This window comes from Rhinopithecus roxellana, chromosome 9, assembly GCF_007565055.1.
Source record: "Rhinopithecus roxellana isolate Shanxi Qingling chromosome 9, ASM756505v1, whole genome shotgun sequence".
Lineage (NCBI taxonomy): Eukaryota > Metazoa > Chordata > Mammalia > Primates > Cercopithecidae > Rhinopithecus > Rhinopithecus roxellana.
Genome location: NC_044557.1, coordinates 17,199,302 through 17,212,487, shown reverse-complemented (window position 1 = coordinate 17,212,487; position 13,186 = coordinate 17,199,302).

The window sequence follows — 13,186 nt, the reverse complement described above, 5'->3', positions numbered from 1 at the left end:
AGAAAGCCATACCTAGAAGTTGCCAGTATATTTTAGAAATTGGCTGTGGCTATATAAAACATTTATTTAATATCTGAGGGCTATAATACAAAACAAAACCACAGGGTGGCAGCCGCAACATATTTTTTTCTCTGGAGGCAATTTTATGCCTTTTCTGAAAGGTAGTAGTGAGGGGAAACTATCTTATGCTAAATTGAAGAGATGACATCTTTATTTCATAAAATCATCCAAGCCTAGAAGTTCTAGAAGTTCTATAATTTGCTATAGGTACTTAGTGAGCAGTTTTAACTTGTAGGCATCATATGATTGTTGTACTTGCCACTATGAAGTTGTATATGTATTGTTTCTGTGAACCTTTTGTCTCCCTCTTCTTTGATCCACTAGCCTAAAGATACCTGCACAATGTGTGTTCTTACATAAGTGAGATCCTTTATACTCTGGAAGGTAAGAAAAGATGTGAACAAACTCAAATCTGTTATTTGCTTTTTGAATGTAGCAAAAATCTACATAAACTCATTTTCATAATCACCCACTCTACTGAACACTGACTTGTCAGTTTATGCAAATATAGCTAAAATGCAAAATGTCTATTGAGCACTTAGTTACACATAATATCAGCTAACGTGTGCTGATGACTAACTGTGCACCTAACCCTGGTGTAAGACCATACTCAGTCTCTATGACAATTCTGAGAGGCACCCACTGTTGGTACCATCCCCATTTTATGGTTGAAGAAACATTGTACAAGCAGCCCAAACACTGAACAAGAATATGGTCAATTTGTGGCCAATGGAATAATCTATCAACTATAATGGATACCACAGAAAAGAGTTCTATATTACAAGGCAATTTTCATATGTAGATAGATGACTCATAGAACTTTGTGAGCCACCATTATGATGACCTCCTTTCTGTGCAAGAAGTGCCTTTAGTTCTTGCCAGCAAAGAACTCACAGGCAGTAGTTTTAGTGGAAGTGTTGGAAGTTATGGAGCAGCAGGTATGAAAGTGGAAGAGCAGGGAAGAACCCAGCATTTATGTTGGTCCATTTCAGGAAGCGAGAAGAAAACACAGTTAAAAAGAATGAGTCATTATTGGATAAAGTGGCCGGGTTTCTGGGGCTCTTTACCAACTGACCAGATCAAGTTCAATAAACTGCTAGCTTCGAAGCTTTGCTAAACACACCAAAGGCAACGTTATAGCAATTCTATTACATTATCCTGTGACCAAGGATAATGTAAGACATTATCTGTTGTATTTGGCACATGAGTTATCTAGGTTGTATGCTCCCAAATGACCACAAGGTGGAGCAAGATGATACTCAACTGACTGTTCCACAAACTTCGGGGAATTTTTCTGTCACTTTTAAAATCTGAATCTTGTGCATCTGTTAATTTGTAGTTTCGCACTTTTTGTGTTCATAGATTAAAACCAAAACCCCAGCTAATGATTTTGTACACATCTTTGTCATATTGTGCCATGTGATACGTAATGTCACAGACCTTGGACTGCATTGCAAAGCCAGCTTTCTTCCATCTTCCTGTCATTGAAATACACTATGTCCCGTGGTTCACCCTGACTCTGATTCATCTTGGCTAGTGGTGGGGGAGGTGGTTTTTCAAGCTGAGATAGGGAATATAGGAGAAAGAAAGGGTTGGGGAGAGCCAGTGGAGAAAAAAAGTGCGTTCTTTGGGCAGTAATATGGTTTAGATGTTTATTCCCTCCCAAATTATGTTAAAGTGTGACCTCAAATGTTGAAGGTGGGCCTAGTGGGATGTATTTGGGTCATGGGGGAAGATCTCTTATGAATGGCTTAGTGCTATCCCCTTGTTGATGAGTGAGTTCTTGCTCAGTTAGTTCACATGAGATCTGGTTGTTTAAAAGAATCTAGGCTCTTCCCCCACCCCCACCCCCACTGTTTGCTCCTTTTCTGGCCACATACCTGCCTGCTCTTCCTTTGTCTTCTACCATGAGCAAAACTTCCCTGAGATCTCCCCAGAAGCCTAGCAGATTCAGGTGCCATGCTTGTACAGCCTGCAGAACTGTCAGTCAAATAAACCTCTTTTCTTTATAAGTTACCCAGTGTCAGGTATTCCTTTGTAGCAATGCAAAAGGACTAGAACCGGCAACAAAGTTTGTGATGACAGCAGTGGACATATGGACCATGTGATATGTAATGTCATACATTATCACCCAACCAGAACATATGCTGCAAGGGGCCAGGCAGGTGGACTTGTGAAGCCTCTTGGGCAGGGGTGGGGAGCTGTGGCCAATGGCAAAGAAAGCCCAGGTATAGTCCACTCCTCAGATCGAGGCTTTTGATGTCATGTGGCAACACTGGTGGTCTTTTATTGTGAGAGAATCCAGATACCCAGATTTTTGTGAAAAAAATTCCTGATTTTAAAATATCAATTAAAATGTTTAAGAATTTTCAGGTCAAACAAACCATGTCCTGTGTGCTAACATTAATCTAGATAGATTAATCTCCACATACTCTGTATAACTCACACACTCAGTCGCCCTCCCTTGACTCCTCTTCTTGATATAAGGACCAGAACATTGTTAAACACCAGAAGGAATTTTTTGTGCAGTTTTATTTCACTTCTGCATTGAGGCATTCCTTCAACAATCCTGTGTTCAGTGCTTTCTTGTCAGGCATTACTCTGTTCAGTGGAGAAAAAAGGCTGTACGTGTAGGAAAGGAAAATAATATTTTCCTCATCCACCCTAGGTTCATGGCTGAGGCACTTGTAACAAAATACAGATTAACAAGAAAAAGGCATACACATTTATTTATTTATTTAGGAGACAGAGTCTTGCTCTGTCACCCAGGCTGGAGTGCAGTGGCACAATCTCAGCTCACTGGAACCTCCACCTTCTGGGTTCAAGTGATTCTCTTGCCTTACCCTCCCAGGTAGCTGGGACTACAGGCATGTGCCACCATGTCCAGCTAATTTTTTTGTATTATGGTAGAGATGGGGTTTCACCATGTTGCCCAGGTTGGTCTTGAACTCCTGAGCTCAGGCAGTCTGCCTGCCTCGGCCTCCCAAAGTGCTAGGGTTACAGGCATGTAACCCTAGGACAGGGGAAAAGTTAAGCAAAGATGAACTTTCTGTGGTAGTTCATCCTTAGCCTACTCCCACAGAGAGTTTGAAAAGCATCACAAAGTTGGCATCACCTTAAGGTGAGGGGGTCAGGTTTTGCAGGCCTGTATATCAGCCCTCAGTTGTGAATGCCTTTGGAGGAAGGCAAAGTCCTCCAGAAACTTCCAGGTGAATAGCAATTCTTCAGAGAAGTGTGCACTTGTGAGCCATTGGTGGCTATCACTCACAGCAGCTGGGGAACTTGGTGTACTAATCTGGTAAGGGTTTGAGGCAGATGAAGCACCAACAGCATTACTGCATTTTGCCACACTGATTTCTACAAACGTATAATGAGCTTTACAGGAATGGTAATCATGCAAGAAACCTGTTGTTTTATTCTTCACCAACAGGCTTATTGTAAGTTTGGTAACTGTTTTAGTCTTGTGTGTTTTCCCCTTTAAATATACTTTTATTTTTGGTTATCCAGTCCTTCTAAAAACCTAACTTTTTTTCTAAATATCTTAGTTTCTGAATCTTTCTTTGCACCTAGATAATTTATTTTCATTTTTCAGACTTACCTTAGCTGTCAGTTTCTCTGGGAAGCCTCCCTTAATCTTCTAAAGCTGGGATACTTTCCTGTTACTCAATTCTCACAAAATCTGATGTCTGGTTTTCATGACACTACAGCAATATTGTAGAATTACCTAGTTATGTGAATTATCTAGCTATGTGTCTGAGTCAGTCAGGGTTGGTCAGGAAAACAGAAGACACTCCATGTTTTGGGGGCAGAAGGGGTTTGTTATTAGGAATTAGGGGCTTGCTTGACTGTTGGAAAAGCTGGAAAGTATTGAAGGCCAGGGAAGCCATGGAGGGAAAGCAGACACTGGAGATCTCATCCAGAAGTGACAGGGCAGGGGCCTCTCAGGAACTTACCAGCAAGCTGCTACAAGTCTTAGGAATCTCTAAGAGGTCCCCCACTGCCTCCGAGTGTAGCAGTGACACAGATGACTTCTCAAGAGCTCACCAGGGAGTCATTCTGAAGCTCTCATTTGCTTCAGTCAAGATGAAGTTGCCTCTAGAGGATAGAAATTCTCTTTTTCTTCTGTCTTCCAAATCTTGAGTGACTTCTATGGGGAGTTCCACGTCCTAGGTAAATGGATTGTGGGAGAAGACCTTAAAAGGAATGACGGTGATGCCTAGTTGACAACAGATCATTCAGCATAGTAGCTCATGATAAATGTTAAGAGACAAAATTCCAACAAGTTTAGTTAAATGGTCAAATTGGCTTTTATTTGTGATTCATGAGTCAGGTAGCATCTCATCTAAAAAATAGAGTGGTGCTCTGTTGGGAGTGATGGAAGAGTCAGGTGTTGTTGTTAATGTTGTTGTTGCTGAGACGGAGTCTCACTCTGTCACCCAGGCTGGAGTGCAGTGGCATGATCTCGGCTCACTGCATCCTCCACCTCTTGGGTTCAAGCGATTCTCCCATCTCAGCCTCCCGAGTAGCTGGGACTACAGGCATGTGCCACCATGCCTGGCTAATGTGTGTGTGTGTGTTTGTGTGTGTGTGTGTGTGTGTGTGTGTGTGTGTGTTTAGTAGAGACAGGGTTTGCCATGTTAGCCAGGATGGTCTCGATCTCCTGACCTCATGATCCACCCTCCTGGGCCTCCCAAAGTGCTGGGATTACAGGCGTGAGCCACCACGCCCGCTGGAAAAGTTCCTTTTTAAAGGCTTTTCCTTTAAAACCTTCTGGCTTGGTCTGTTGGGGCCTAGTGCAGGAGCTCAGTTGAAACCAATGGCCTTCTAGAAATTTTATTTAACATACAGTATGAGCGTTTCACCAACTGGAGAGTGTATCTTTCTCATGTTTATGTTCCCAGAGTCTAGCGCAGTTCCTGGAAAATAAAGGTGTATGATAAACGTTCATTAAATACCAGAATAAATAATGAGGAGAGGACAATAGCTCCCCGAAACCAGATAATTTTGGTTATGTTATAAACGGTGTTATGAGAGATCAGTAGTTAATCTCCAGAAGAGCCTCCTGTTTAGTAACTTATGGTAGAGATAACGGCAATTCAGGTTGATATTTTTTCTACGCTGACCAAAACTGTCACATTTCTGAAAACTAAAATCCTCGGTAGAAGGAAACCTTTGCGATTCAGGGCACTGAAGCTGTTGAGGCATGTTAGGCCAATCTCTGCAATATTATTACCTCTTTTCAACTTTTTCTTAAGTTTCTTCCAGCGCTCAGGAACCATGTGTACAGTAAGTGAGCTGCCACGAAGTGGCACCCTTGCTTATTTGTTGTAGTAGGCCACTCCCTTCTACATAAGGGATGTAATGGAGCCAGAAATTTTAGTCTTAAAGCAACTAAACTGTCCCTCCAATTATAATGTTGTCGTTAGATGACGTAAGATACACACGTTGCTTCAAACAAGCATTAAAGCAAGTGCAAAAGTGAAAGAGAAAATCAAAGCCTAATGTCGTTGTCTGTAATGCTTTCACCATCTGAGTTACTGGACAACTGGCACTAGAACCTTGGTCTCTGAGGTGTCTCCAGGGGATCTTCTCAGTTACTCTGTCTCCGCTTACTGTGTAAGGTGGGATGATTCAGAATTTTATTGTCTTATCTTAATTCTGAAGTCTATAGGAGGACTCACTCCTCCTCCTCCTCCTCCTCCTCCTCCTCCTCCTCTTCCTCTTCTCCTTCTCCTTCTTCTTCTTTCTTCTTCTTATTTTTGTTTGTTTTTGAGACAGTACCTCCCTGTGTCATCCATACTGGAGTGCAGTGGTGCAATCACGGCTCACTGCAGCTTTGACCTCCATCCAGGGTTCAAGCGATTCTCCTACTTCAGCTTCCTGAATAGCTGGGACCACAGGCATGCACCACCGTGCCAGGTTAATTATTTTATTTTTAATAGAGACAGTGTTCCCCTATGTTGTCCAGGCTTGTCTTGAACTCCTGGGCTCAAGCTATCCCCCTGCTTCGGCCTCCTAAAATGCTGGGATTACAGACGTGAGCCACCACTCACTTTTCTATGGGAAGAAAAACCCCAGCAATGAGTAGGCTTTTGAATTAGCTCAAATTATGTCTAAGAAAGAGTTGATCGTGACCAATAGAGGCAAACTTGCTGTATCATGACTGAAATCCTTCCCTTTAAGATCCACAAATTTATTTCCAACAAATTTAAAGCTTTCCATAGGGCTACACTTTTTATGAAGTCACAAAAATAATCCTTGCTCATTGTATAAAACCCCCAAAATAAATGTAAACAGAGAGAAGAAAGAAAAACGTAATTAATCTCAGCCTCAATAGCCAATAACATTTTAGGGAATGTCCTTTATTACCAATTTATTTATACATGTGATTGACTTGGTACACTCTTACTACATAACTCTGTTCCAGGCACCATGCCAGGTTTTGAGTTTGCAAAGAAGAGTAAGATAGACAGTCTTTCTCTCCAAGACAAATATAGCCCCCTCTCTCTGATTATATAAACACATGCATATATGTTTTATAAAAAGAGTGTCATATTTTACAAACAGTGGGCCCTCTGTTTCTCCCGTTCTGCATTCATTAGTTCAACCAACCACAGATCAAAAATATTTGGGAAAAATTTTTTACAGTACAATAGAAAATAATACAAATAGAAACCAATATAGTATAACAACTACTTATAAAGCAATTGCAATGTATTAGGCATTATAAGTAATTTAGAGAAGATTTAATGTATTTGAGAGATTGTGTGTAGGTTAGATGCAAATACTATGCTAGTTCATATCAGGGACTTGAGCATCCTTGAATTTTGATATCCACTGGGATCCCGGGACCAATCTCCATGGATGTGAAGCCTTGCTTTTTCCCATTAATGATATACTAAGAACATTTTTCCATGTCATTAAATAATTTTCAAAGCATTATTTTAAATTCATAATATTTTATTTTCTGGATATGCCATAGTTTATTCATTAAATTTTCCTATTCTTGAAAATATGCATGTATCTACTTTTTTACTACAAAAAAAAGATTCATGGCTATGAAAATATAGTCAGAATGAATAAGATCTAGTATTTGATAGCACAACAGGGTGACTACAGTCAATAATAGTTTATTGTACATTTCAAAGTAACTAAGAGTATAATTGGATTATTTGTAACACAAAGAAAGGATACATGCTTGAGATGATGGGCAGTTCCATTTACCCTGATTTAGCTATTACCTATCATATGCCTATATCAAAATATCTCATACGCCTACTACGTACCCAGAAAATAAGAAAAAGAAATTCAGTAAACAATGTTGTAGCCAAATTTTTGCCCACAACCACAATTATATTCCTTGTCTAAATTCCCAAACTTGCAGTTGATGGATTAAATGACTTGCAAAATTTTAAGGGTTTTCTAGCTATGGCTAAATTTCCTTCGTAAGGGCAGTATCAATTTTGTCCCTATTCTCGTACTTCTGTGAATCCTTACCAATACTGAGTATTTTCATTTAAAAATATTTTCACTGTAGGTAAAACAAATAAGTATATTTATATTTCATTGCTTAAATGTGTATTAGTTATACTCGATTACTAATGAGGTTGAATATATTTTTTCTGTTATTAGCCATTTTGCTAATTGTTTGCTTGCTAATTCCTCAGTTCAATTTTTTACTGGACATTAGTTTTTCCTCATTGCTGTGTGGGGATTTTTTGTATGTTTAAGTTATTAATCCCTGCAATTACATTTCTAGTTTCATGTTTGTGTTTTATTTTGTATTCTGTTTTTGTCATACAGAATTTAACATTTTATAAGTATTTTCATTTTATTTTATTTTATTTAATTTTATTTTATTTTATTTTATTTTATTTTATTTTATCTTATTTATCTTAGTTTTTGACAAGTATGTTTCCTTTAAAGTTTCTAATTTCAGATTAGAAAATCGTTTAGGCATCATTTAGAAAGGGGTAGAAGCAAGGACGAGCATTTTTATGGCTCATTAGAAATTATCCTCTAGAATTAGCTCTCTTTTCTTTGATTTAGAATTTCTCTAAAGAATACTTGACCCTGCAATAGGGAAATGACTAAATCCTTCAGCTTTTTCGGGGAAGCCTTCCCAAAGGTTTTTAATTGGGAGAGAGAGCAGCACTGTTTCCTTGGGGGCCATTCTGAAATATATGGGATCATTTCTGGTTCCCATACATATATCCCAAGTATATGACTGGGACAATCTACTGGCACTTAGTGGTTGGGATCTAGGAATGCTAAACATCCAGCAATGTACAGAACAATGAAGAAGTGTTCCCTCTGACTGCCAATAGCAGTTCCCATTGAGAAAAACTATTAGACTACTCAAGGACATCTTTAAAAAGTGCTGTTTCTTGAAAGCATCGTATCAAAACACATTTCCAGCTGAGATGTAGTAGTATTTTTTCCACAGCATATTTATATATGTAAACGTAATGGATTGGAATACATCAAACCTTTGCTTTAATAAGGTTTAAATTGCTTTATCCAATCTGTCAAGATAACATAGGCTTGAGTTGAGTATGGACACTAGGCAGGTGACTGGTTATCAATTTGATTTATCAGTAACTTAAATTACTTATTTGCTCAGAAAGAGTTGCAGAGGGTGTTGGAATGAATTAATTGGACTTGAAAACTGAGAGTAGTTATAATCATAATTATGCTAAAAAAAAACTGCTATTGGGGATACCTCTATGTCCCATTTCCTCGTGTTCTCACTCTGTATTATTTAGTAAAAATTGTGACCTCATGGCTGCCAATGCAACTGCTTTTGCTCAATATTGTTCTTCTGATTGCTCTGGGTACTGTTTGCACCAACGCAAATGTAGAGGTCAGGAAATAGACAAGTATGTTTTTATATATGCGGGCGTTGTTCCCTGGAACTATAATTATTTTGTTCACTTGAAATTGCCTTTGATCAAACAAGTTGGTATAAACCAGAGATTTTTGTTTTTGTTGTTGCCTGCAGATGGCAATGATTATTAATTTGTCATTCTAAATACAAGGTATTGGTTTTACCTAGCAGTCTAAAGTGCTATATTAATGGCAGGGTTTTTTGTGTTCTAATAAAAATTAGTAAGAGTAACACACTGCCTTTGGGAGAGAGGCCTGAATTTATATGTTTGATATAATGTTGTTTAAAATATTAGTTAACCGGACATGGAACACGAAATAGTTATGAAATTAACTTCACCTGAGTATGCAAAATATTGAATAGTGCCAAGGATTTAAGAACAAAATTTGATTATTGTGACCAAATCAAGTAATGTGTCTTGGAAAATTAGATTCCAAAATATACTTAAGATATGACAAACTTTGTTCTCTAAGTTTAGCCCCAGAACAGGATGTGGTGGTAATGGTTGATTGTTCTTTGCAGACACTGGCAAGAGACATCGTGGAATACACACAACAAATGATGCAGTCCAAATGGAAGGAATCATCAGAAAGGTAATGGAAATCAAACTACAAACACCACCTTTCTGTTATGTAAGTTATTGGATAGTGTATGCACATCTGAGGAAGATATAGTGGAAATGCAGAAGTCTAGGAAGAGTACACTAAATGGTCAAAAGAAATGAACAGGAACTGTGTTAAGGAGGACTCAAAAGATGAGTCTTCATCAAACAATAAAGAGGAAATGGGAATGTGATCAGAATCATTTTTCCATTGTCATTGGGGATTGCTTTATCTTCTAAAGGGGTTAATATATGCTTTCAGATGTGTACGTTCATGGAATTTGCATATCAAGAGTGTGTAGAAGATAAAAATCCAAACATGTTGAAGGTGATGCATCTAAATAAGGTGTTTTCTGATAAGTTTCAAAAGGGAGAAAATGAAAGTTTTGGAGATACATCCTGATTTGCTCCAGACGACCACCAGAGTAAGTGCCAGAGAACAGGCAAGTAGGCAGGGTAAAAGAAAACTTTATTAACTAGCCAATGTGAAGGAGGGGCAAGGTTCACCGGTCTCCGGTGGTGGAGTCCAAGGAAGTCACTCAGGCATTCTCGGATGAGGTTCCTTGGTCCCGTGTATGAGGAGGGGCCGAGGAAGTTCGGCCACACACCCGCCGGGAGCGGCTTTTATGTCCTGGGCCTGGGAGTGGGAGGGCAGTGGGTGTGACATAGGCGGGTCGGGGGTGGGGTGGTAGGCATGGCTAGGTAGGTTTGATTTTCTCCATCAGATGTCAGACTGCACCTGCACAGTTGACCTGTATCTTTCCTGGGTGCAGGAAAGTTGACAATGAAGAACCTGGAAATGCGCCATTTTAGTCCCTTTGTTCTTTTGTTCCCTCCCTCCCTCCGTCCAGACAGCCCAACCTTTTATTGATTATAGTGATAGGGGGCGTCGTTGTCTGTCTAGCTGCTTCCTGCTGTTAGGGGGCATTGTTATGAGGGTCTATGGTTGGCACCTGGACATAGGGATGTAGAAGGATCTGGTTGAAGGCGACATGGGTGATCTCTTGAACTTTGGCTCAGAGAAATTTGATTAAAACAGGAGCGAAACATAAGACAAGACAGAGGATTAGTATGGGAATTAGGAATGGGAGCATCTGCTGTATTACAGGCAGCAGCCATACCGGTGGTCCGGGGGTGAAGGGGGTATTGTAGGTTTTTAATTCTGCTTTAATCCTGTTTAGGGTTTGGATGTTAGTGTCTACTAGGCCTGACTCATTTACGTAATAGCAGCATTCTTCTCCTAAGAAGAGACATGTTCCTCCTTTTTCGGCAGTAAGTAAATCTAATGCTCGCCTATTTTGTGCTGCTACCTGGGCCACTGAGGTAATTTGACGCTGCAGAGAAGCCAGGCTTTCAGCTGAAGCCTCTATGGCCTCGCGGATTTGAGCTGCTAGAGATCGGGTAGACTGTACTGAGTGGGCAAGTGCCCCAGTTCCAAGCCCTGACACCACTAAGGAGGAGGCCAGGGAGACTCCGATGACTAGGGGAAGGAAGACAGCCCGTTTTTGGAGATCATTAGGAGGAGGGTTAAATTGTATGACGAGTTCAGCTACTTCCGCTTTGCTATATAAGGTTAAACTAGGTACTAGGGACACTGGGACACAGAGGGATTGACCGATGGATGTGTGATTAAGGACCTTGAAGAGGGTTTTGTTGCACCAGAAATAACCTCCGATGGGAGCCGTCTGGGTCTTAATGGGTGGCTGGGTATAATTACACCAGGAAGTGTTTGGGGTAGAGTAGCAGAAAGGAAGGATTGGACTTTCTGGGTTTTGGTATAGTGGGACTTGAAGTAAAAATGGTTTTTGGGAGGTGCCTATAAAGTTAGTTGTAGCCTTGAAAGCAGTAGGTAAGGGGACTGCCACTAAGGGGGCTCTTTCAAGGGCCACACAGAGGAAACAGTGGGAGAGATTTGTTAGGTTGGCTGCCCGTGTTAGGTTTAACCCTTGATGGGCTAGTTTTAACCATGAGAAGGGGTCCTTATTGGAGGAGTGTAATTGATCTTGTAAGGCCTGTTATTGTGACTGTATGGCTAAGGTTAAATTCTGTAGGACTTGTATGTTTTGAGGAAGGGATTTTTGCTGGACTAGTGCTCTTTTTTTCAGGAGAGTAGCCATGGGATATGAACTAAGAATTATGTAGCCTGTGTAGAGTCCACCTTTGACTCCATCTGCCCATCGGGGATCCCATGGGTCTTTGATATTTAATTGGTATTGAAGGGTGGTTCATTGATTCGTAAAGGCTGAAGAGGGCAGTGGGTTTCTCCTGTCTCAAGGTTGCATAATGGATTCTACAATAAATATAAGGACATCCTAGGTTCTTTTGTTTCCAGTAAGTCTTACAATTGTAATGTGTCTGATCGTGCAGGAAGCAGAGAGCCTTAGCTCTGGCCACACTGCAACATGATAGGGTGAAATTTATAGTAAGATGGGGTTGGCAGCCTGAAGGGGGGCAGTCAGCAGTGCCTTGTAGCTGTGAGTGCTGTTTATTTTTGAGTGACCAAGTTTCAACTATAGAGAATCTCCATATGAAAGTTGGGTTAGTAATAGAGATTGAAATACAAGAGAAAGATAGTAATATAAGTATGAGATAAGACTTCATCTTCAGTGTAATCACAGAGTACACCTTGCCACTGAAGATGTTCTATAAAGGTAAGCGGGAAAACCACTGTGATGGACTATTATCTGGAGGCAAGTAGGGATCTGGGGTAATATATTGGAATTCTGTTATATTTATATAGAGTATGGCGAGAAATCGGGATAAGCATAAGAGGTCAGGGAACATGTGGTGGTTGAGGGAGTTTGGTGAATTTGAGGCAGGTAGGGGTAAGTCTAGTAGATGTCCACTGATTGTCTTCGGTGGGGGCCTTTTTTAATTGTGATATATGGACCCAGTGCATTTGTCCTAGAAGTTTGGCTGCTGTGTATGTGGATAGGAGGACAGTATAGGGGCCTTTCCACCTGGGCTGAAGGTCTTTGGCTTGGATATCTTTTAAGTATACTTGGTCTCCTGGGCTGAGAGAGAGATGTGGGCTATAGGTGTCTGTTGGAGGGGGGTGTGCTAGTTCTGCATGTTGTCTCAAGAGGGTGAGGTATGGAAGATAAGTTGCCAACGGGGAAGAAAGGGTGGGTAACAGCTGGAGGGTGAGGGGCTGGCCGTAAACTAATTCAAATGGACTGAGGACTGTTGGACTCCGTGGGGCTGCTCGCAGCCGGGTTAGGGCCAGGGGAAGGAGAGTTACCCACCATTGTTGAGTCTCGAGGGAGAGTTTGGTGAGTTGCTGCTTGATGAGCCCGTTGGCCTTCTCTACTTTACCGGAGGACTGAGGTCTATAAGGGATGTGGAGTTTCTAGGTAATGTGTAGAAGGGTCGCCACTTGCTGGACTACTTTGGAGATGAATGCTGGGCCATCATCAGACTGAAGAGTGAGTGGGAGGCCAAACCTAGGAATAATGTGTTCAATGAGTATGGAGGCAACTATATTGGCGGTTTCTCCTGTAGTAGGATAGGCTTCTATCCATCCTGAAAAGGTATCAACGAGGGTTAAGAGATATTTGAATTTTTTATGCCTTGGCATGTGGGTAAAGTCAATTTGCCAGTTTTCACCTGGTTGGTGCTCTCTGAGTTGATGGCTCGGA